This window comes from Bos taurus, unplaced genomic scaffold (genome assembly GCF_002263795.3).
Source record: "Bos taurus isolate L1 Dominette 01449 registration number 42190680 breed Hereford unplaced genomic scaffold, ARS-UCD2.0 Super-Scaffold_1723_ScbfJmS_2085, whole genome shotgun sequence".
NCBI classification, from domain to species: domain Eukaryota; kingdom Metazoa; phylum Chordata; class Mammalia; order Artiodactyla; family Bovidae; genus Bos; species Bos taurus.
In genome coordinates this window covers 5,024,222-5,049,337 of record NW_020192292.1, presented here as the reverse complement: position 1 = coordinate 5,049,337, position 25,116 = coordinate 5,024,222, and the positions used below count along the sequence as shown (strand labels likewise).

At 41.8% G+C, this 25,116-nt stretch overlaps 1 pseudogene; it reads right to left on the bottom strand.

Annotated features, from left to right (window-relative positions):
• Window positions 1–597: 597 nt before the first annotated feature.
• On the bottom strand, window positions 598–5,038 carry LOC112445827 (uncharacterized protein CXorf66 homolog; annotated as a pseudogene).
• Window positions 5,039–25,116: the final 20,078 nt, after the last annotated feature.

The following is a 25,116-nucleotide window of genomic DNA, read 5'->3' as shown; positions in this document are numbered from 1 at the left end:
CCAATGCAGCCAGAATCAAGCACACAGAGCCATTTCCGCCACACACTGGGCACCAGAGAAAGACAGTCTTAAACTGTGAGGACACTCTGTCAAAATTTAAAAGATAGTTGGGTTGAGACTTCAATTGAGGGCTAATCCAAGGGGAAGAGGAGCCCAGGGTACCCATCTTGCAATCCCTTTTTATATTTGTGTGTTTGTGGTTCACATTTAATAGTGTGCCTGTGTCCAACTCTTTTCGACCCCATCGACTGTAGCCCTTCAGTCTCCTCGGTCCATGGAATTTCCCAGGCAAGACTACTGGAGTGGGTTGCTATTTCTTCCTCCAAAGGATCTTCCCAACCCAGGGATCAAACCCATATCTCTTCCATTGGCAGGTGGATTCTTTACCACTGCACCAGCTGGGAAGCCCATCCAAGTGACCAGATCTACGTTGTTGTTGTTCAGCCATCAAGTCGTGTCCAACTCTGTGCGACCCCATGGACTGCAGCAGGCTGGGTTTCCCTGTCCCTCACCATCTCCCAGAATTTGCCCAAGTAGATCTAAGATACCTCCCAAAGAGATTTATACCTCTAAAATACAATAATAATTACAACAAAATCAGTTGTTATGTCACACATTTATTTACTATTTTTCAAGTAAATTGCCTCGAGATGGATATAAGTCTAATCTCAATAGTGATACCAAGTGGAGTTTTCCTCTACCAGCTTCTTAAATATGGTGAGCGTGTAATAGTTCATAGAAGTTTGCTTCTTCTGCATGGGCGGTCTTTCTTTTGATCCCTTAATTATTTGGGGAGTTTTTATAGATGTCTTCCTTGCATTTTATATTGCACATTATAATCACCTCCCTGTCACTCTCACCATCACTGTTGTATGTTGTGATATCACTGTCACTCATGTTGCCATACAGTGTGTTGTATTTGGGTTGTTTCTTTTTATACGACTTGTAAAAGTGCTTCAATTCGCGTGAAAACAGTGGAACTGGAACATGCTTTTTATTTGCTTCTGAAACATGAGTGATGAACGGCTCAGAAACAGCTCTGCAAACAAGGCACTTTTCCTTGTAGCATCGACAAAACTTCACTGGTTGAGGCCTAGATAATATTTCTGCCCTACCTGCACTAGCTGGGCATTTTAGTTTAAGATATCTCTGGCGTTTGGTCAGTTTATCTGCACTTGAATGCTCAGGGAAGCTTTGATTCTTTGGATAGGGTAGAGGAGTTTTGGTTGGCTTGACCCGACACTGTAGACTTGGTGGCCAAGTTGGCTTGATGGCCTTCTCTGGATAGGATGGACTGACCTGACTGACTAGCTTATGGGCATGAGCCTGCCTGTGTGCCTTTTTTGGACTGCGTGTTCTATGCAACTTTTCCTGGGGGGGTGATCCTAACACTTTTTTGGGAGCTGATGGCTTGGATGGTTTTTTTTGACTCGAGGGCCTGACTAACTTTTCTGCACTTGAAGGAACTTTTCGTGGACTTGAGGGCCCAGATGACTTATCTATTCTGGATACCACGGATTGTCTTTCTGGATCTCCCAGACCAGCAGTCGGTGACTTGGAGTCAGTAAATGATATTTTAGATGACCTGGATGCCTTGATGGTGATATCTTCTTTCTTGTCCCTGAAAATACAGAGGATTTGGAATATGACAATTTAAATTAGATGAGTAAGATTGCTGTTACCAGAAAATATGGGCTATTGTGTCAATTTAGACTTGTGGTCTTTTTGTGGCTCTAGCAGGAAAATTGAACACAGTAAGAATCAGAGTGTGGTGAAAACTATGAGTCAGGTTACAGATTTGAACTCGTGTTGAATGCTTTTTCTTTTTCTTAATTTTGCTGTTTCAACCACAATGGATAACCATATAGTCTATATATGCAATGACACAAACTTGTTTCAAATCTACTGTTGAGAGGGAGAGAGAGAATTTATCTAATCCAGAAATTATACTTTTTTTTAAATTTTATTTTATTTTTAAACTTTACAATATTGTATTAGTTTTGCCAAATATCGAAATGAATCCGCCACAGGTATACCCGCGTCCTGAACCCTCCTCTCTCCTCCCTCCCCTACCCTCCCTCTGGGTCGTCCCAGTGCACCAGCCTCAAGCATCCAGTACCATGCATCGAACCTGGACTGGCGACTCGTTTCATACATGATATTATACATGTTTCAATGCTATTCTCCCAAATCTTCCCACCCTCTCCCTCTCCCACAGAGTCCATAAGACTGATCTATACATCGGTGTCTTTTTTGCTGTCTCGTACACAGGGTTATTGTTACCATCTTTCTAAATTCCATATATATGCGTTAGTATACTGTATTGGTGTTTTTCTTTCTGGGCTTACTTCACTCTGTATAATAGGTTCCAGTTTCATCCATCTCATTAGAACTGATTCAAATGTATTCTTTTTAATGGCTGAGTAATACTCCATTGTGTATATGTACCACAGCTTTCTTATCCATTCATCTGCTGATGGGCATCTAGGTTGCTTCCATGTCCTGGCTATTATAAACAGTGCTGCGATGAACATTGGGGTACACGTGTCTCTTTCCCTTCTGGTTTCCTCAGTGTGTATGCCCAGCAGTGGGATTGCTGGATCATAAGGCAGTTCTATTTCCAGTTTTTTAAGGAATCTCCACACTGTTCTCCATAGTGGCTGTACTAGTTTGCATTCCCACCAACAGTGTAAGGGAGTTCCCTTTTCTCCACACCCTCTCCAGCACAAAAATAAACTCAAAATGGATTAAAGATCTCAACGTAAGACCAGAAACTATAAAACTCCTAGAGGAGAACATAGGCAAAACACTCTCCAACATACATAACAGCAGGAGCCTCTATGACCCACCTCCAAGAATATTGGAATTAAAAGCAAAAATAAACAAATGGGACCTAATTGAACTTAAAAGCTTCTGCACAAGAAAGGAAACTATTAGCAAGGTGAAAAGGCAGCCTTCAGAATGGGAGAAAATAATAGCAAATGAAGCAACTGACAAACAACTAATCTCAAAAATATACAAGCAACTCCTACAGCTCAACTCCAGAATAATAAATGACCCAATCAAAAAATGGGCCAAGGAACTAAATAGACATTTCTCCAAAGAAGACATACAGATGGCTAACAAACACATGAAAAGATGCTAAACATCACTCATTATCAGGGAAATGCAAATCAAAACCACTATGAGGTACCATTTCACGCCAGTCAGAATGGCTGCAATCCAGAAATTATACTTTTTACAAAAAAGCCACAAGTTGATATGCAACTGAGGCACAAATGTCACAACCTGTCACATAAAAAAGTCTTAGACCAAATTCATTGTTTTCCTATCATATTTACACCATCAAGGTTTGTAACCATACATATTAATCCTCACAAGCTAACTCTAAAACTGAAGGAATAGAACAGTGGTATATTTCAGTCACCAGTCCTTGGATTGGGAAATTTTTAGAGACCCAGTATACCAAGTGCCAGCCTAGTCCTCCTATATTAAGCCAGGGACTAAAATCACTGAACACAGTTGAAAATTTTTTCATGTTATTACATCTCAAAATGATAGATTATCCAAAATGTGTTACTATCTTTGGAATGCAGAGACCCAACTCCTTCTCCCCTGAGAAGATTTTGATTCTGTCTTATTTAGATAGTCATTCCCTCTTTTCATAGACTCAACTTACAATGAAATTAGCAGCCTGGGGCTCAAGTGAACCCTGAATAGGAGATAGTTTTGGCTAAAGTTGATAATGTACTTGAGATAATTTAAGAGCTTCATTTAAGTGAACATATCCAGCCCACAAGATGTCGGTAGCTCTTCTGAAGTCTAAAGTTAATGGTAAGTAACAAAACAACAGTGAACCCGCTTACGTGTGAGTGTGCATGCATGTGCAGGTACAGTTCTTCATGCGCGTGCACACCCACCTCCTCACCTCACCCCTACACCCCTACGCTTTATGTTTTTAGTTCAAAGGTGTAAGACTTAATGTTGCTGCTTTGGGGACTTCCCCACTCTCACAGTTATAGAGTATAGTGAAGAATGCGTGCCTCCCCACACCTTCTACTTTTATTCAAAGGTGTAAGACTTACTTGGCTGCTTTATGGGCTTCCTTGCTATCACACCTATAGTGAAGCAAGCAGGTACACGTGACCATATACCCAGTGATAAGGGTACCAATTACAATAATGAGTAGACGTCGCCGTAATTCCTGCAGTTTGGTCTGCTTGAATTCAGCACGTGTAGTTACTGTGAAAGAACATGTATCATCAGAACATGTGCTTGGGAACCAAGTTTGGCTTCCATTTTGATGGGGGTTTGTTACTGTAGATCCAAGTCAAATCTCATCATCAATTATTTCTTTAAGCATGATAACCACTGTCATTTTCCTCCCTCTATCACCTCCCCAGCCAGCCACAGTCTACAAGCCAAATCTGGGAGCTGTCTTTGGCTAATCAGTATAATTATCTAGGTTACCCCACGTCGTGGCTTGTTCAACCCATTACCTAGGTATTTGAATGTGTGATGCACTGGAGTGTTGATGTGTGTGTGAATGTGTATGGTGGGAAAAGGGATGGGACAAGAAAACACAGTTCTTGAAACCTACTATGTGTTAGGTACCATGCTAGATTCATTCACATAGAATTTTCTGGTATGGCTGGTGGGGGAGGGGCAGGGGTTGGTGGATTGGGTGGGGAAGGGGAATGAAAGGGGACAGTAAGGCTGTACTCTTCATGTTTCTATGTTTGGAATGTTTACACAGAAGTAAAACTTTCAGGTGTTGTCGTAGAAATTCTCGAAGACCTACTCATAGTAAAGTAGAATAAACAGCAGATTTCTTACACACAGCTCGCTTGTCTAATTAAGTACTGGAATACATTTAACATAATAGATCATAATTTCTAGGTTTAAGGTTAGGGACATACCTGCAGTAGCAGATCCATTGCTTTCATTTCTATCTAAACAACTACTTGTCCAAAATTGATAAAAGGAGGACATAAATGAAGAGATTCATGTCCAGGACCTTGTTGTCCTGTTTCCTCTCCCAAGGAACTGCTGGATTTAAAATGGCTCAGCTTGTTTAGGGGCCTATGACTTCATAATCATTCTATGTCATATCCTGACAGCATAATCTCACCATGGTGACACATGAGTTCCTGGGTACAAATATTATGAAAAGACTTTTAATCCTTTATTTCTCCATTACATCAAATATTCTATTCAGATTTAAATCAAAAAGTTTGAGACATTATTAAGCACAGAAGGCAGAGAAAATGAGTTAGCTCTAGATACTGAAGAACTATTTTCTTTATTAAATGTTAAGGAGTCACCTTACAGCCCTATAGTAGTTCTTAATGTGTTTTAGAGGTTAAATCATCCTGGGGTATAAGTTTGTAGGAATTTTTCTTAGTAAAATTAAGATTTTAATGTCCCTCAAGCTTTTTATTGAGCTGCTTTTAATGGGTACCACTAAAGACTTTCTGGCTAGTGAGTGACACGATGAGCTCTCCATTTAGACCCAACCCCCCCCCCCACCAGCTCTTATATCGGAACTAGTTTGCTGGGGTTAAAGTAATTTAGACAATTAGAAGGCTGTTATGTAGGTCCACCTGATAGAGGATGGTGGCTTGAACAGAGTGGTAAAGATGGAGAGTAATCAATGTATTGGAGGAGTCTTTTGATGTGGTAGGATTTGAGGAAGGGCAGGCCATAGGGCATGAAGGAGAGAGAGGGTAGCAAGGACGATTCATTGCTTCAACAAAAGCATGCTGGAGATCTATGTGACAGGAAGCTTTGTGTTAAGCATGAGCATTCAGACAGTCACACTCCCTGCCTTTAAGAGTTGGAAATCTAAAGGGAGAGACAGACACGTAAATAACCAATCACTAGGTTATGTAATGGGGCTTCCTGGTCGCTCAGCTGGTGAAGAATCTGCCTATAATGCAGGAGAACCAGGTTTGATTCCTGGGTCAGGAAGATCCCCTGGAGAAGGGATAGCTACCCATTCCAGTATTCTTGGGCTTTCCCAGGTGGCTCAGACAGTAAAGAATCCACCTGTAATGTGGGAGACCTGGGTTCAATCCCTGGGTTGGGAAGATCCCCTGGAGGAGGACATGGAAACCCATGCCAGTATTCTTGCCTGGAGAATCCTCATTGGACAGAGGAGCCTGGCGGGCTGCAGTCCGTGAGTTGCAGAGTCAGACATGACTGAGCAATTAAGCAGCAGCACAGCAGAGTACAGCACAGCACGGTGTATATAATGGGCTTTCCAGGCGTCGCTAGTGGTAAAGAACCCGCCTGCCAATGTAAGAGATGTGGATTCAATCCCTAGGTTGGGAAGATCCCCTGGAGGTGGGGGGCATGGCAACCCACCCCAGTATTCCTGTCTGGAGAATCCCATGGACAGAGGAGTCTGGCAGGCTGCAGTCCACAGGTCACAACAGTGTTGGACACGACTGAAGTGACTTAGCATGCATGCACACAGGGTGTGTAATGTCACATGCAGGCTGTGATGTCACAGGATACAGTGCCACAAGATCATGCAAATGGACTATCTCTTCAAAGTAGGAAGTCCTGAAGGAGATGGACCTTTGATCTTGAGGTGGGTTTTTGTGTGTGTGTGTGTGGTTTTTATTTATTTATTTAAAAATTATTTATTTTAATTGGAAGGATAGTTACTTTACAATATTGTGGTGGGTTTTGCCATATCATCAGCATGAATCAGCCATGGGTGTACATGTGACCCTCAAAATCCTGAACCCCCCTCCCCCTCCCTTCCCACTCCATCCCTCTCGGTTGTCCAGAGGACTGGTTTGAGTGCCGTGCTTGATGGCATTGGACTTGCACTGGTCATCTATTTTACATATGGTAATATACATGTTTCTTCTTTTAAAATGTATAAATTTATTTATTTTAATTGGAGGCTAATTACTTTACAATATTGTATTGGTTTTGCCATACATTGACATGAATCCACCATGGGTGTACATGTGTTCCCCATCCTGGACCCCCCTCCCACCTCCCTCCCCATCCCATCCTTCTGGGTCATCCCAGTGCAACAGCCCCAAGCACCCTGTATCATGCATCAAACCTGGACTGGTGATTCATTTCACATATGATAATATACATGTTTCAATGCCATTCTCCCAAATCATCCCACCCTCGCCCTCTGCCACAGAGTCCAAACGACTATTCTGTGCCTCTGTGTCTCTTTGCTGTCCTCACATTACAGGGTCATCGATTACCATCTTTCTAAATCCAGGCGGCTGTGACGGGGCGCCTAAAATGCAGCCAAGAGGAGCTACCCCACATCGAGGTCAGGGGCAGCGCCGAGAGTGCCAGACTGCGATGGTGCAGGAACATCAAGAGGAGCTACCCCACGTCCGAGGTCGGGGGGCGGCAGGAGGAGATACCCCACGCCCTTAAGCGTGAGGCCAGGGCGGCGGGCAGGAGAGCTACCCCACCCACCTAGCCAAGGGCCAGGGGTGGCGGGCGGGCTGGAGGGGCTACCCGCACGCCCCCACGCCTGAGGCCAGGGGCGGTGCCGGAGGACCACCCCAGGCCACGGCTGCGCAGGCACAAGAGGGCCTAGAGGAGCTATCCCACGTTGAAGGTCAGGAAGGTGGCGGTGAGGAGATACCCCTCGTCCAAGGTAAGGAGCATTGGCTGCACTTTGCCTGGAGTAGCCGTGAAGAGATACCCCATGCCCAAGGTAAGAGAAACCCAAGTAAAACGGTAGGTGTTGCAAGAGGGCATCAGAACGGCAGACACACTGAAACCATACTGACAGAAAACTAGTCAATCTAATCACACTAGGACCACAGCCTTGTCTAACTCAATGAAACTAAGCCATGCCCGTAGGGCAACCCAAGATGGGCGGGTCATGGTGGAGAGATCTGACAGAATGTTGGTCCACTGGAGAAAGGAATGGCAAACCACTTCAGTATTCTTGCCTTGAGAATCCCACGAACAGTATGAAAAGGCAAAATGATAGGATACTGAAAGAGAAACTCGCCAGGTCAGTAGGTGCCCAATATGCTACTGGAGATCAGTGGAAAAATAACTCTAGAAGAATGAAGGGATGGAGCCAAGCAAAAAGAATACCCAGCTGTGAATGTGACTGGTGATAGAAGTAATGTCTGATGCTGTAAAGAGCAATATTGCATAGGAAACCTGGAATGTCAGGTCCATGAATCAAAGGCAAATTGGAAGTGGTCAAACAAGAAATGACAAGAGTGAATGTCGACTTTCTAGGAATCAGTGGACTGAAATGGACTGGAATGGGTGAATTTAACTCAGATGACCATTATATCTACTACTGAGGGCAGGAATCCCTCAGAAGAAATGGAGTAGCCATCATGGTCAACAAAAGAGTCCAAAATGCAGTACGTGGATGCAATCTCAAAAACCACAGAATGATCTCTGTTCGTTTCCAAGGCAAACCATTCAATATCACAGTAATCCAAGTCTATGCCCCAACCAGTAACGCTGAAGAAGCTGAAGTTGAACGGTTCTATGAAGACCTACAACACCTTTTAGAACTAACCCCCAAAAAAGATGTCCTTTTCATTATAGGGGACTGGATGCAAAAGTAGGACGTCAAGAAACACCTGAAGTAACAGAGGCAACTTTCGCCTTGGAATATGGAATGAAGCAGGGCAAAGACTAATAGAGTTTTGCCAAGAAAATGCACTGGTCATAGCAAACACCATCTTCCAACACACAAGAGAAGGCTCTACACATGGACATCACCAGATGGTCAACACCGAAATCAGATTGATTATATTCTTTGCAGCCAAAGATGGAGAAGGCGCTATACAGTCACAAAAACAAGACTGGGAGCTGACTTGGCCAGACCATGAACTACTTATTGCCAAATTCAGACTTAAATTGAAGAACAGTAGGAAACCACTTAGACCATTCAGGTATGACCTAAATCAATCCTAATGATTATACAGTGGAAGTGAGAAATAGATTAGGGGCCTAGATCTGATGAGACGTGCCTGATGAGCTATGGAATGAGGTTCGTGACATTTCAGAGACAGGGATCAAGACCATCCCATGGAAAAGAAATGCAATAAAGCAAATGCTGTCTGGGGAGCCTTACAAATAGCTGTGAAAAGAAAGAGAAGTGAAAAGCAAAGGAGTAAAGGGAAAGATATAGGCATCTGAATGCAGAGTTCCAAACGAATAGCAAGAAGAGATAAGAAAGCCTTCTCAGCAATCAATGCAAAGAAACAGAGGAAACAACAGAATGGAAAGACTAGAGATCTTTCAAGAAATCAGAGATACCAAAGGAACATTTGATGCACAGATGGGCTCGATAAAGGACAGAAATGGTATGGACCCTAACAGAGCAGAAGATATTAAGAAGAGATGCAAGATTACACAGAAGAACTGTACAAAAAGATCTTCACGACCCAGATAATCACGATGGTGTGATCACTGACCTAGAGGCCAGGATATCCTGGAATGGGAAGTCAAAGTGGGCCTTTAGGAACCATCACTATGGAACACAAGGCTATGGAGGGTGATGGAACATTCCAGTTCGAGTTAATGTCCAAATTCCCTTGAAAGATGATGCCTGTGAAGTGGCTGCACTTCAATATGCCAGCAAATTTGGAAAACTTCAGCAGTGGCCACAGGGACTGGAAAAGGGTCATGTTTTCCATTCAATCCCAAAGAAAGGCAATGCCGAAAAATGCTCTAAACTACCGCACTAATTTCACTCATCTCACACGCTAGTAAAGTAATGCTCTAAATTTCTCCAAGCCAGCGCTTTCAGCAATACGTGAAACCTGTGAAACTTCCTGATGTTCAAGCTGGTTTTTAGAAAAGGCAGAGGAACCAGAGATCAAATTGCCAACATCCACTGGATCATGGAAAAAGCAAGAGAGTTCCAGAAAACATCTATTTCTGCTTATTGACTATGCCAAAGCCTTGACTGTGTGGATCACAATAAACTGTGGGAAAATTCTGAAGAGATGGGAATACCAGACCACCTGATTCTGCCTCTTGAGAAATCTGTATGCAGGTCAGGAAGCAAACCAGTTAGAACTGGACATGGAACAACAGACTGGTTCCAAATAGGAAAAGGAGTACGATCAAGGCTTGTATATTGGTCAACCTGCTTATTTAACTTACATGCAGAATAAATCATGAGACACTGGAGCTGCGAAGAAGGCACAGCCTGGAAATCGAAGATTGCCGGAGAAAATATACAATAACCTCCAGATATGCAGATGACAACCACCCTTAAGGCAGAAGTTGAAGAGGAACTAAAAAAGTCTCTGATGAAAGGTGAAAGTGGAGAGTGAAAAGTTAGGCTTAAAGCCTCAACCATTCAGAAAAACGAAGACTCATTGCATACTGGTCCCATCACTTCATGGGAAAATAGGGGGAACAGTGGAAAACAGTGATCCAGACTTTATTTTTGGGCTCCAAAATCCACCAGATGGTGATTGCAGCGTGAAATTAAAAAGACTTTACTCCTTGGAAGGAAAGGGTATGACCAACCTAGATAGCATATTGAAAAAGGCAGAGACATTACTTTGGCCAACAAAGGTCCGTCTAGTCAAGGCTATGGTTTTTCCTGTGGTCATGTATGGATGTGAGAGTTGGACTGCTGAAGAAAGGCTGAGCGCCGAAGAATTGATGCTTTGAACTGTGGTGTTTGGAGAAGACTCTTTAGAGTCCACTTGGACTGCGACAGGAATCACAACCGAGTCCATTCCTGAAGGGAGATCAGTCACTGGGGTTTCTTTGGAAGGAATGATGCTAAAGCTGAAACTCCAGTACTTTGGCCACCTCATGTGAAGAGTTGACTCATTGGAAAAGACTCTGATGCTGGGAGGGATTGGGGGCAGGAGGAGAAGGGGACGACAGAGGATGAGATGGCTGGATGGCATCACTGACTCGATGGACGTGAGTCTGAGTGAACTCCGGGAGTTGGTGATGGACAGGGAGGCCTGGCGTGCTGCGATTCATGGGGTCGCAAAGAGTTGGACACGACTGAGCAACTGATCTGATCTGATCTGATTGGTGTTTTCTTTCTGGCTTACTTCACTCTGTATAATAGGCTCCAGTTTCATCCACCTCATTAGAATTGATTCAAATGCATTCTTTTTAATGGCTGAGTAATACTCCATTGTGTATATGTACCACTGCTTTCTTTATCCATTCCTCTGCTGATGGACATCTAGGTTGCTTCCATGTTCTGGCTATTATAAACAGTGCTGCAACAAACATTGTGGTACATGTGTCTTTTCAATTCTGGTTTCCTTCGTGTGTATGCCCAGCAGTGGGATTGCTGGGTCATATGGCAGTTCTATTTCCAGTTTTTAAAGGAATCTCCACACTGTTCTCCATAGTGGCTGTACTAGTTTGCATTCCACCAACAGTGTAAGAGGGTTCCCTTTTCTCCACACCCTCTCAAGCATTTATTGCTTGTAGACTTTGGATAGCAGCCATTCTGACTGCATGAAATGGTACCTCACTGTGGTTTTGATTTGCATTTCTCTGGATAATGAGTGAATGTTGAGCATCTTTTCATGTGTTTGTTAGCCATCTATATGTCTTCTTTGGAGAAATGTCTGTTTTAGTTCTTTGGCCCATTTTTTGATTGGGTCGTTCTATTTTTCTGGAATTGAGCTGCAGGAGTTGCTTGTTATTTTTGAGATTAATTATTTGTCAGGTTGCTTCATTTGCTATTATTTTTTCTCATTCTGAAGGCTGTCTTTTCACCTTGCTTATATTTTCTTTTGTTGTGCAGAAGCTTTTAATATTAATTAGGTCCCATTTATTTTTGCTTTTATTTCCAATATTCTGGGTTGGTGGGTCCTAGAGGATCCTGCTGTGATTTATGTCAGAGAGTGTTTTGCCTATGTTTTCCTCTGCTACTGCTACTGCTGCTAAGTCGCTTCAGTCGTCTCTGACTCTGTGAGACGCCGTAGACGGAAGCCTACCAGGCTCCCCATCTCTGGGATTCTCCAGGTAAGAACACTGCAGTGAGTTGCCAGTTCCTTCTCCAATGCGTGAAAGTGAAAAGTGAAAGGGAAGTCGCTCAGTTCGTATCCGACTCTTAGCGATCCCACGGACTGCAGCCTACCAGGCTCCTCTGTCCATGGGATTTTCCAGGCAAGAGTACTAGAGTGGGGTGCCATTGCCTTCTCCGATGTTTTCCTCTAGGAGTTTATAGTTTCTGGTCTTATGTTTAGATCTTTAATCCATTTTGACTTTATTCTTGTGTATGGTGTTAGAAAGTGGTTCTAGTTTCATTCTTTTTACAAGTTATTGACCAGTTTTCCACAGCACCACTTGTTAGAGAGATTGTGTTTTCTCCATTGTATATTCATGCCTCCTTTGTCAAGGATAAGGTGTCCATAGATGTGTGGATTTAACTCTGGGCTTTCTATTTTGTTCCATTGATCTATATTCTGTCTTTGTGCCAGTGCCATACTGTGTTGATGACTGTGGGCTTTGTAGTAGAGCCTGAAGTCAGGCAGGTGATTCCTCCAGTTCCATTCTTCTTTCTCTCAAAATTGCTTTGGGCTATTTGAGGTTTTTTGTATTTCCATACAAATTGTGAAAGTATTTGTCCTAGCTCTGTGAAAAATATCGTTGGTAGCTTGATGGGGTTTGCATTGAATCTATAGATTACTTTGGGTAGTATACTCATTTTCACAATATTGATTCTTCCAATCCATGAAGATGGTATATTTCTCCATCTATTTGTGTCCTCTTTGATTTCTTTCACCAGTGTTTTATAGTTTTCTATATATAGGTCTTTAGTTTCTTTAGGTAGATATATTCCTAAGTATTTTATTCTTTTCGTTGCAATGGTGAATGGAATTGTTTCCTTAATTTCTCTTTCTGTTTTCTCATTGTTAGTGTATAGGAATGCAAGGGATTTCTGTGTGTTGATTTTATATCCTGCAACTTTACAGTACTCATTGATTAGCTCTAGTATTTTTCTGGTGGAGTCTTTCGGGTTTTCTATGTAGAGGATCATGTCATCTGCAAACAGTGAGAGTTTTACTTCTTTGCAATCTGGATTCCTTTTATTTCTTTTTCTGCTTTTGATTGCTGTGGCCAAAAACTTCCAAAACTATGTTGAATAGTAGTAGTGAGAGTGGGCACCCTTGTCTTCTTCCTGACTTTAGGGGAAATGCTTTCAGTTTTTCACCATTGAGGATAATGTTTGCTGTGGGTTTGTCATATATAGCTTTTATTATGTTGAGGTATGTTCCTTCTATTGCTTTCTGGAGGGTTTTTTTTTCTTTTTTTTTGTCATAAATGGATGTTGAATTTTGTCAAAGGCTTTCTCTGCATCTATTGAGATAATCATATGGTTTTTATCTGTCAGTTTGTTAATGTGATGTATTACATTGATTGATATGTGGATATTGAAGGATCCTTGCATCTCTGGGATAAAGCCCACTTGGTCATGATGTATGATCTTTTTAATATGTTGTTGGATTCTGTTTGATGGAATTTTGTTAAAGATTTTTGCATCTATGTTCACCAGTGATATTGGCCTGTAGTTTTCTTTTTGTGTGTATGGCATCTTTGTCAGGTTTTGCTGTTAGGATGATGGTGGCCTCATAGAATGAGTTTGGAAGTTTACCTTCCTCTGCAATTTTCTGGAAGAGTTTAAGTAGGATAAGTGTTAGCTCCTTTCTAAAGTTTTGGTCAAATTAAGCTGTGAAGCCGTCTGGACCTGGGCTTTTGTTTGCTGGAAGATTTCTGATTACAGTTTCAATTTCCATGCTTCTGATGGGTCTGTTAAGATTGTTTCTATTTCTTCCTGGTTCAGTTTTGGGAAGTTGTACTTTTCTAAGAATTTGTCCATTTCTTCCAAGTTGTCCATTTTATTGGCATATAGTTGCTCATAATAGTCTCTTATGATCCTTTGTATTTGTGTGTTGTCTGTGGTGATCTCTCCATTTTCATGTCTAATTTTGTTAATTTGGTTTTTCTCCCTTTGTTTCTTGATGAGTCTGGCTAATGGTTTGTCAATTTTATTTATCTTCTCAAAGAACCAGCTTTTGGCTTTGTTGATTTTTGCTATGGTCTCTTTTGTTTCTTTTGCATTTATTTCTGCCCTAATTTTTAAGATTTCTTTTCTTCTACTAACCCTGGGGTTCTTCATTTCTTCCTTTTCTAGTTGCTTTAGGTGTAGAGTTAGGTTATTTATGTGACTTTTTTCTTGTTTCTTGAGGTAAGCCTGTATTGCTATGAACCTTCCCCTTAGCATTGCTTTTACAATGTCCCATAGGTTTGGGGTTGTTGTGTTTTCATTTTCATTCGTTTCTATGCATATTTTGATTTCTTTTTTGATTTCTTCTGTGATTTGTTGGTTATTCAGCCGCGTATATTTTCAGCCTCCATATGTTGGAATTTTTAATAGTTTTTCTCCTGTAATTGACATCTAATTTTACTGCATTGTGGTCACAAAAGATGCTTGGAATGATTTCAGTTTTTTTGAGTTTGCCAAGGCCAGATTTATGGCCCAGGATGTGATCTGTCCTTAAGAAGGTTCCGTGTGCACTTGAGAAAAAGGTGAAATTCATTGTTTTGGGGTGAAATGTCCTATAGATATCAATTAGGTCTAACTGGTCTATTGTATCATTTAAAGTTTGTGTTTCTTTATTTATTTTCCGTTTAGTTGAACTATCCATAGGTGTGATTGGGCTATTAAAGTTTCCCATCTTATTGTGTCATTGTTAATTTCCCCTTTCATACTTATTAGCATTTATCTTACATATTGCAGTGCTCTATGTTGGGTGCATATATATTTATAATTGTTTATTTCTTCTTCTTGGATTGATCCTTTGATCATTATGTAGTGTCCTTCTTTGTCTCTTTGCACAGCATCTGTTTTAAAGTCTATTTTATATGAAATGAATATTGCTACTCCTGCTTTCTTTTGGTGTCCATTTGCATGGAATATCTTTTTCCAGCCCTTCACTTTCAGTCTGTATGGGTCCCTTATTTCGAGGTGTGTCTCTTGTAGACAACATATATAAGGGTCTTGTTTTTGTATCCATTCAGCTAGTCTTTGTCTTTTGGTTGGGGCATTCAACCCACCTACATTTAAGGTAATTATTGATAAGTATGACCCCGTTGCCATGGGTTTGAGTTTATGCACCCTTTCTGTGTTTCCTGTCAAGAGAAGATCCTTTAGCATTTGCTGAAGAGCTGGTTAGGTGGTGCTGAATTCTCTCAGCTTTTGCTTGTCTGTAAAGCTTTTGATTTCTCCTTCATATTTGAATGAGATCCTTGCTGGTTTCAGTAATCTGAGCTGTAGGTTATTTTCTTTCTTCACTTTAAGTATGTTCTACCATTCCCTTCTGGCCTGAAGAGTTACTGTTGAAAGATCAGCTGGTATCCTTATGGGAATCCCCTTGTGTGTTATTTGTTGTTTTTCCCTTGCTTCTTTTAATATTTGTTCTTTGTGTTTGATCTTTGTTAATTTGATTAATATGTGTTTTGGAGTGTCTTGCCTTGAGTTTATCCTGTTTGGGACTCTCTGGGTTTCTTGGACTTGGGTGACTATTTCCTTCCCCATTTTAGGGAAGTTTTCAACAATTATCTCCTCAAGTATTTTCTCATGGTCTTTCTTTATGTCTTCTTCTTCTGGGACTCCTATGATTTGAATATTGGGGCATTTAACATTGTCCCAGAGGTCTCTGAGGTAGTCCTCATTTCTTTTAATTCTTTTTTCTCTGTTTCATTTATTTCTACCATTCTATCTTCTACCTCACTAATCCTACCTTCAGCCTCCATTATTCTACTGTTGGATCCCTCCAGAATGTTTTTGATCTGATTTATTGCATTATTCATTATATATTGACTCTTTTTTATTTCTTCTAGGTCCTTGTTAAACCTTTCTTGCAGCTTCTCAATCTTTGTCTCCAGGTTATTTATCTGTAAATCCATTTTGTTTTCAAGATTTTGGATCATTTTCACTTTCATTATTCAGAATTCTTTATCAGGTAGATTCCCTATCTCTTCCTCTTTTTTTTTGGCTTGATGGGCATTTATCTTTTTCCTTTACCTGCTGGGTATTTCTCTGCCTTTTCATCTTGCTTATATTGCCTGGTTTGGGGTGGCCTTTCTGTATTCTGGCGGTTTGTGGTTCATCTTTATTGTGGAGGTTCTTCCCTGTGGATGGGGTTGGATGGTTGGCTTGTCAAGGTTTCCTGGTTAGGGAAACTTGTGTCAGTGTTCTGGTGGATGGAGCTGGATTTCTTCTCTGTGGAGTGCAAGAGTGTACGGTAATGAGTTTTGAGATGTCAGTGGGTTTGGTTTGACTTTGGGCAGCCTGTATATTGAAGCTCAGAGCTGTGTTCTTGTTTTGCTGGAGAATTTGCATGGTATGTGTTGCTTTGGAACTTGTTGGCCCTTGGGTAGTGCTTGGTTTCAGTGTAGGTATAGAGGCGTTTGATGAGCACCTATTGATTAAAGTTTCCTGGAGTCAGGAGTTCTATGGTGTTCTCAGGATTTGGACTTAAGCCTTCTGCCTCTGGTTTTCAGTCTTATTCTTACAGTAGCCTCAAGACTTCTCCGTCTATACAGTGCAGATGGGAATACAGCTAGATTTATGATGAAAACTTTTTCCACAGTGAGGGACACCTGGAGAGGTACACAGAGTTACATGGAGAAAAGAAGAGGGAGGAGGCAGATAGAGGTGACCAGGAGGAGAAGAGGGAGAATCAAAAGGGGAGAGAGAAAGCTAGCCAGTAAGCAGTTTCATATGTGCTTTCCTCAGTCTGGATCCCTCAGAGATATTCAGGGAATTACACAGAGAAGAGAAGAGGGAGGAAGGAGACAGAAGTGGCCCAGGGGATATAAGGGGGAATCAAAAAGGAGAGAGACAGATCTAGCCAGAAATAAGTTCCCTAAGTGTTCTCCACATCCCAGAACACACAATGAGATTGACAGAGTTGGGCAGAGAAGAGAAGGGGGAGGGAGGAGATAGAGATGACCTGGTGGAGAAAAAGGAGAGTCCAAGGGGGGAGAGCAATCAAGCCATTAATCTCACTTCCAAGTAAAAATGGGTACTGAAGATTGGGTTCTTAATGATACAAAATTGATAACAAATACCAAACAGCAAAGATTAAAAATTTAGAGTAGAGGCTAGATTCTCAAAAATACAATATTAAAGAAAAAAACAAGGTCATAAGAATTATAATATATGTGTGTGTGTGTGTATATATATACATATATATATGAAGTTTCCTTTAAAAATAGGGTCCTTTTTTTTTTGCAAAGTAATAGTAGGTAATAAAAATGAAAACTAAATGAGTAACTGAGGACTTAAAAAAATTAAAAATTAAAAAAATGAAAATAGCAAAAATATATCTAGGGCTTTCTCTGGTGTTGTGGACAGTGTGGGGTCAGTTCATTTTCAGATAGTTCCTTGATCTGGCTTATAGTTCTCAAGATCTATAGGCCCCTTCCTATGTCAGATCAGTTCAGTTCAGTCGCTCAGTCATGTTCAACGCTTTGTGACCCCATGAATCGATGCATACCAGGCCTCACTGTCCATCACCAACTCCCGGAGTTCACTGAGACTCACGTCCATCGAGTCAGTGATGCCATCCAGCCATCTCATCCTCTGTCGTCCCCTTCTCCTCCAGCCCTCAATCCCTCCCAGCATCAGAGTCTTTTCCAATGAGTCAACTTTTCGCATGAGGTGGCCAATGTACTGGAGTTTCAGCTTTAGCATCATTCCTTCCAAAGAAATCCCAGGGCTGATCTTCAGAATGGACTGGTTGGATCAGCTTGCAGTCCAAAGGACTCTCAGGAGTCTTCTCCAACACCACAGTTCGAAAGCATCAATTTTTCAGTGCTCAGCCTTCTTCACAGTCCAACTCTCAAATCCATACATGACCACTGGAAAAACCATAGCCTTGACTAGATGGACCTTTGTTGGCAAAGTAATGTCTCTGCTTTTGAATATGCTATCTAGGTTGGTCATAACTTTCCTTCCAAGGAGTAAGCGTCTTTAATGTCATGGCTGGAGTCACCATCTTCAGTGATTTTGTAGCCCCAAAATATAAAATCTGACACTGTTTCCACTGTTTCCCATCTATTTCTCATGAAGTGATGGGGCCAAATGCCATGGTCTTCGTTTTCTGAATGTTGAGCTTTTGGCCAACTCTTTCACTCTCTACTTTCACTCTCATCTAGAGGCTTTTTAGTTCCTTTTCGCTTTCTGCCATAAGGGTGGGGTCATCTGCATATCTGAGGTTATTGATATTTCTCCTGGCAATCTTGATTCCAGCTTGTGTTTCTTCCAGTCCAGCGTTTCTCATGATGTACTCTGCATAGAAGTTAAATAAGCAGGGTGACAATATACAGCCGTGACATACTCCTAGACCAAAGGGGCCCAGTCAGCTGGTTGCAGACTCCCAGTGAAGGCACCTGGAAGAGTAGGCCGTGAATCCGCAGGCTCGGGTGGAAGCCCGGCCTGTCCCCAGACCTCCCTGGGACTGGACTCTGACCGAAAGGGCCTAGAGTGCGTGTTGAGACCAGAGGCAGCCTAGGGCCTCGTGCTGTATGCTCAGTTTTTTTTTTTTTTTTCCTCCTGGAGCTCGATCCTGGCCCTGGAGTGCTTCCGGCTTCACATTCTGCACCCTTGGCACGTTGGTTTTGTAATGCTGGTGAGGTCTGTGTGGCCCCACTGTGGAGGTGACACCAGGTTTGTTTTTCCACCCTAAACTGAAAGCCTCTGGAGGGGTATACATTCTCTACCAGATTATGAGATTTGTACACTTTCGGACACTCTACTCCCTTGGTAACAGCAACTTCTTGCCGTGAATAGATGACTTTCTACTCCTTGTGAAGACTTTGTTAAGAAGCAGGAATTGCTTGAGGATTCTCTAAACAGACAGTGGTCTGCTGCTGCTAAGTCACTTCAGTCGTGTCCGGCTCTGTGCGACCCCATAGATGGCAGCCCACCAGGCTCCCCCGTCCCTGGGATTCTCCAGGCAAGAATACTGGAGTGGGTTGCCATTTCTTTCTCCAATGTATAAAGTGAAAAGTCAAAGTGAAGTCTCTCAGTCGTGTCCAACTCTTAGCGACCTCATGGACTGCGGCCCACCAGGCTCCTCTGTCCATGGGATTTTCCAGGCAAGAGTACTGGAGTGGGGTGCCATTACCTTTTCCGGACAGTGGTCTAGAAAACCGAAATATCTAGAAACGAATAGTGTATATTTTCAGCCAGGTACATTTTTACATTTCTCTTGAGGGCCGTGTCTGCTACTGCATCTGATGGTATCTTAAGAGGGCTTCCACCCCAGAACCTAGATTCACTTCTTTCCCTATGTCCTCACAACACTATGGTTTTGAAAAGCTATCCTTAAACTGCATTTGCTGGTGCTGGCTCAAGTCTAGACCTACGAATATACGGCTCATTTCAGATTTAACAGTTGATAGAACTATCAAATGAAATTCACTTTTATGATCAGAATGATTCCAAAATATTTGTTCTTTTGACACATTACACCTTAGTTCTGCTATGGCTTTTTATAGTCTTTTGGTTTGACACTTGGAAAACCTAAAAAAAAAAAAGGAAAATTCCTTATCATGATCCAATATCTGCTTATTGAGCACTTGTCCTGTGCAAAGTAACATGCTAGCTCCTGAAAAAAAAGTTCACAGTCTTTTCCTTGATGACCCCATTCTTTTCCCATTCTAGAGGTGATGACACAAACGTTTTATGGGCATCTCTCAAATCGTTTTCTACACATTTACATAACTACCAAGTTCATGATAGACACAGCCACATAACGTACATAAGTGGGATAATTCCGTGAGTGTTGTTTTTCAGAGTTTTAGAAAATTACACAACTTCATGTACACTCCTATTCATAGCAGCATCATTCACAAGAACCAAAAGGTGGAAACAACTCACATGCCCATCAACAGATGAATAGATAAACAAACTGTAGTATGTGCATACAGTGAAATATTATTCACCCTTATAAAGGATTTAAATTCTGAGACATGCTAGAGCATGAATGGACCTTGAATATAAAGGAAAGAAGATAGGAAAGAAATCCAGTCACAAAAGACCAAATACTGTATGATTACACTTACATGAGCTACCATAAAATAGTCAAATTGATAAAGATAGAAATTAGAATGATGGCTACTAGGGACTGGGCAGAAGGGAGAATGCAAAGTTATTGTTTAGTAGATACAAGTTACAGTTTGGATGCTAGAAAAATCCGAGATGGATGGTGGTGATGGTTTTGAGTGTATTTAATGCCAGTGTGAATGTATTTTAACACTACTGAAAAATACACTCACAAAGGTTAAAATGGTAAATTTTAGGTTATGTATATTTACCACAATCTAAAAAACTGGGAAAAAAATCACACAACTAATGACTTCCTTTTAAGAAAGTCAAATGTAAACATTTGCAGTGTAAAACACGACAAACCCCACTGTCCACTTCCCCACTCCATCCCGTTCTGCTCTACTGAGGTAAATATTTGCAGACGGTCTAGTGTGTGCTCTGAGTCTTATCTGTGAACTGACATATATTACAGAGCAAAGTTCTGGGGCCAGCCTGGGTTAAAATCCTGGCTCTACCATTGGCCAACTTAGTGACCTTTGGGCAAGTAAGAGTTTCTGTGCTTTAGGTTCTTCACTTGTAAAGGAAGAATGGTAATTGAGGCTTCTGAATGAGGGTCCCAGTGATGATTATATTAGATAATGCACTTAGCACAGTACCTAGCACTTAAGTGGTCAAGAAATGTTAGCTTGCTATTGAATGTAGTTTGTTCATCTTTAGAGAATGAGCAAAGTAGGCCGGCAGATAATACCTGTGACATTGAAAGCAGAAACAAAGGACTGGATGGAATTTGATGAGGGAGGCCAGAAAGGGCAGCAGTAGAACCCAAGGAAGGAAATGAATGGGTGCCATTCAAATCTAGCATCTACCAATGGTACAAAATGTAGAGGAGATACAAGGAATCACAGAGAGAGCCACAGTAATAACGGAGACTACCATATACTACTCTCAGTAAAAGACAAATCAAATGGACACAAAATTATTAAGGATATAGAAGATGTAAATGAAATAATTGATAGAGTCCATCTTATGGATATACATAGAACTTTGTACTCCCTCTTATTTTCTCATGAGCATGACGAGTTGTTTTATCTTCTTGGAATGGGAAATCGATTATTTTGGAAAACCACTTCTCCCCACCCCAGCCTGGTTCTGGAAAGGGGTAGCAGTGATAGAATCCCTCCTAGCTGGCAGCAAGGACGGGCATGTGGCTCAGGCTAGACCAGTAATCCTTTCCTATCTTTGGCCATAGTGGTTGGTTTACAGTTGGCCATGTGACTCAGGACAGGTGAACCAGAGGTCTTCAAGTTTTTTCAATTTGGGCTAAAAAGCTCCTTTAGCACCACAGGTGGTAAACCTGATATGGGAAACCTGAATTCACCATATGGTAAATTCAAGGTTATGAATTCAGAGTTGCCTGTGCCATGGGACTGTTGATAGGACTAAGCTAACTAGAAAGAATAAAACTGACATAAAGAGAAACAGAGATGCAAAACAGAGAGAGTTTTCCAAGGAGAGTCACAATTCTGATTGTTCCTGAGGCCATCTGCATCACTGCCATTTGGTGGGTTCGTTATATGCATCTGTATATACTTGAGCCTTGAACAACACAGACTTGAACTGCATGTGCCTACTTATATGTGGATTTTTTCCCCAATAAATCCCAGGATGTGGAGCTGTTGATATAGAGGTCAACAGTGAAGTTTTCAAATGCAGGGAGAATCGAGATTTCCTCTCCCTAACTCCATGTTGTTCAAACATGAACTGTATTCCTTCTCTTGCTGATTGGAATTGGGGCTTATGTCATTGCAGCCACAAGAGTTGTAGGTAATATGAACTGGTGTGGTATGTGTAAACAATAGGATAATGCCACAGGATGTTCCTGGGCCATTAATAAAGGAAAGTGGGGCAAAGGGAAGCCCAACATGCTTGTTCATAGGACAGCAGCCCCCAGCCACACCTCTGTGGCACAGGGCCTGCTGCTCAGGTGTGATGAGGCCAAGGCCAACGCTGACCAAAATTTCAAATTTCCCCCTTCCCACATTTGGCAGTGCACCCTGTCATTGCAGGCTTGAGCATTTCCAGTGAGAAGGATGTTCTCAACTTCCCCTCGTAATCCCTCTGCGCTTACCCACAAAACTTCCCTGCCTGTGCGGTGCATTTATCTTCTCACCTGCACATGCTCACAGCACGTGTGCACATGTGCCCTCAAGTGCGTTCACGAATGCACACGTCAGTATCCATGGGAACTCAGGTGAGATTTCATAAAAGAAAGCATCTGTAGGACAAAAAATTTTGTCTTGTTGACCTTTAAATCATTGGTGTTTAAATCTCATATGCCTGTTGTGCTCAAGTTATTGCCACATAAACAGCAAGAAGCTGTTTTGATCTCAGCTGCCTGTCCAGTCTCATTTTATTCAGTGTCCGACATTAATGAACTGGCAGTTCATTACTTTCTAGGTCTTGAGCATCCACCAAAGGAGATCCTGACAGATGAGTATCCACTTCACCATTCTTAGCCTGTTCTGCCCTCGTGTGGGCAAGGGACACAAATGCTTTGGATTTAAGCCCCAAGTTCCATTTGCAAAGAGCTCTAATGGTCAGAGATCTGTTTCCCTCCAGGGGTGAAGTAGGTGTGAATAGGACACCTAGAGAAAACATGAGTTTTAAACCAAGTAAGACTGACTCCTTTTGCTGAATCCTTACAACCGGTTCAGACTGGAGGATTTACTCCTCTGAATGCAGCGTCCCTCAGAGGATCTAGCATTTATTAGCACTGCCAGGTACCAGGCAAGGAATTCCTACAGCAGTTCTCCTGGTGCCCATTGTATTATTATCTTCATCTTACAGATGGTTTATTGAGGCTGGGAATGGCTAAGTAGTGTGCCCACTTTTCCCAAAGCCAGGAAGTGGCAGGAGGTTTTGAAAATAAACTGGGAATATAAATGGGAAATATAAAATATAACATATCATTAGGACATTGCATGGAAATAATCTAGGTTGTATCTATCTGTCTGTATGTTGTGGTTCAGCCATTAAGTCATGCCTGACACTCTGTGACCCCAAGGACTGCAGAACACCAGGCTTCTGTGTCCTTCACTAACTCTCAGATTTTGCTCAGACTTTAGTCCTTTGAGTGGGTGATGCCAACCAATCATGTCATCCTTTGTTGTCCCCCTTCACCTCCTGCCCTCAGTCTTTCCCAGCAACAGGTCTTTTCCAATGAGTCAGCTCATCGCATTCTGGTGGCCAAAGTATTGGAGCTTCAGCTGCAGCATGAGTCCTTCCAATGAATATTCAGGGTTAATTTCCTTTAGGATTGACAGGTTTGATCTCCTTGTCATCCAAGGGACTCTCAAGAGTCTTCTCCAGCACCACAAGTCAAAAGCATTGATTTTTCTATGCTCAGCCAAGAATTAACATGAATGCTCATGAACCCATTAACCTGAGAACATCATCAGTGCCATTAAATTTTCCACTGTATCCTTACAGGCCTGCCTCGCTGCCCTGAGATACTAACGTTTTTTTTCTTTCTTTCATTTGGCTGCACTGCCTGACCAGGGATTGAACCTGCACTCTCCGCAGTGAAAGCACAAAATCCTATCCAATGGGACTGCCAAGGAATTCCTGATCCTGACTTTTAAAACATTCCTTTGGTTTTCATTAATGCTTTATCCCACAAGTATGTGTCATTAGTTTTGCTTAATTTTTAAGTGTATAAAAATGGGATGATATTTTGCATTTCTTCTGGAGATTGCTTTATTCACTCAAAATTTCTTGTGACTTCCATCCATGTTCCTGTGCACACGTGCAGTTATTTCCCCCCCTGATGTATAGGACTCTATTATATGACTATACCAGAATGTTCTCATTCCCTTCTCCTGGTAATGGACACTTTACTTGTTTCTAGCTTTCCACTATTATATCCAGTGCTGCTGTAAATCCATGTACCTGCCTCTTGATGTGTATGTTTGAGGTTTATCCTGGGAACATACCTGGAAGAGAATGGTTGGATTATAGGCCATGCAGATGTTCAACTTTTGCATGATAATCTAATATTTTTCCCCAAAGTGTTTGGATCACCTTATAGTCCCTCCAGAGTGTCTAAGAGTTGCCATTGTTGCAAATTCTTGCTATCATTTGAATTTCCCAGAACTTTACATTTTGTCCCAATTAGTGAGTGCAAAAAACAGTGGTATGTCACTGTGATTACTAGGAGTTTGTCAAATTTGTTTTCAAATTCAATGGCCTTAAGCTGAGTCACTGAATGGAGCAGCGGAGTAGTATTCCAGATGGATGGACCACTTAGGAGAGTTTCTTTGTCCACTGGGCCACTGTAACAAAATATCACTGGACTATGCAGAAAGCTGAGTGCCTAAGAATTGAGCTTTTGAACTGTGGTTTTGAGAGAAGACTCTTGAGAGTCCCTTGGACTGCAAGGAAATCCAATCAGCCCATCCTAAAGGAATCAGTCCTGAATATTCATTGGAAGGACTGATGCTGAAGCTGACACTCCAATACTTTGGCCACGTGGTGTGAAGAACTGACTCACTTGAAAGACCCTGATCTTGGGAAAGATTGAAGGCAGTAGGAGAAGCGGACAACAGGGATGAAATGGATGGCATCACTGACTCAATGGACACGAGTTTGAGTAAACTCCCATAGTTGGTGATTGACATCGTGATGCGCTTGCAGTTCATGGGGTTGCAAAGAGTCGACACGTCTGAGCTACTTGAACTGAACAAAAATGCCACCAGACCAGGTGGCTTATAAACAAGAACATCTATTCTTACCATTCTGGATGCTGAAGTTCAAAACTAGAGTGCCAGCATGATTATGTGAGTGCCTTTTCCAGATCACAGACTTCTTGTATCCTCACATGATGGAAGGGTATAGATCTCCCTGGGGATCTCTTCTTATTAGGGTGCTAATCCCATTCATGAGATTAGTGCACCCTCAGGACCTAATCATCTCCTAAAGATCCCACTTCCTAATACCATCATATTGGCCATTTGGATTTCAACGTATGGATTTTG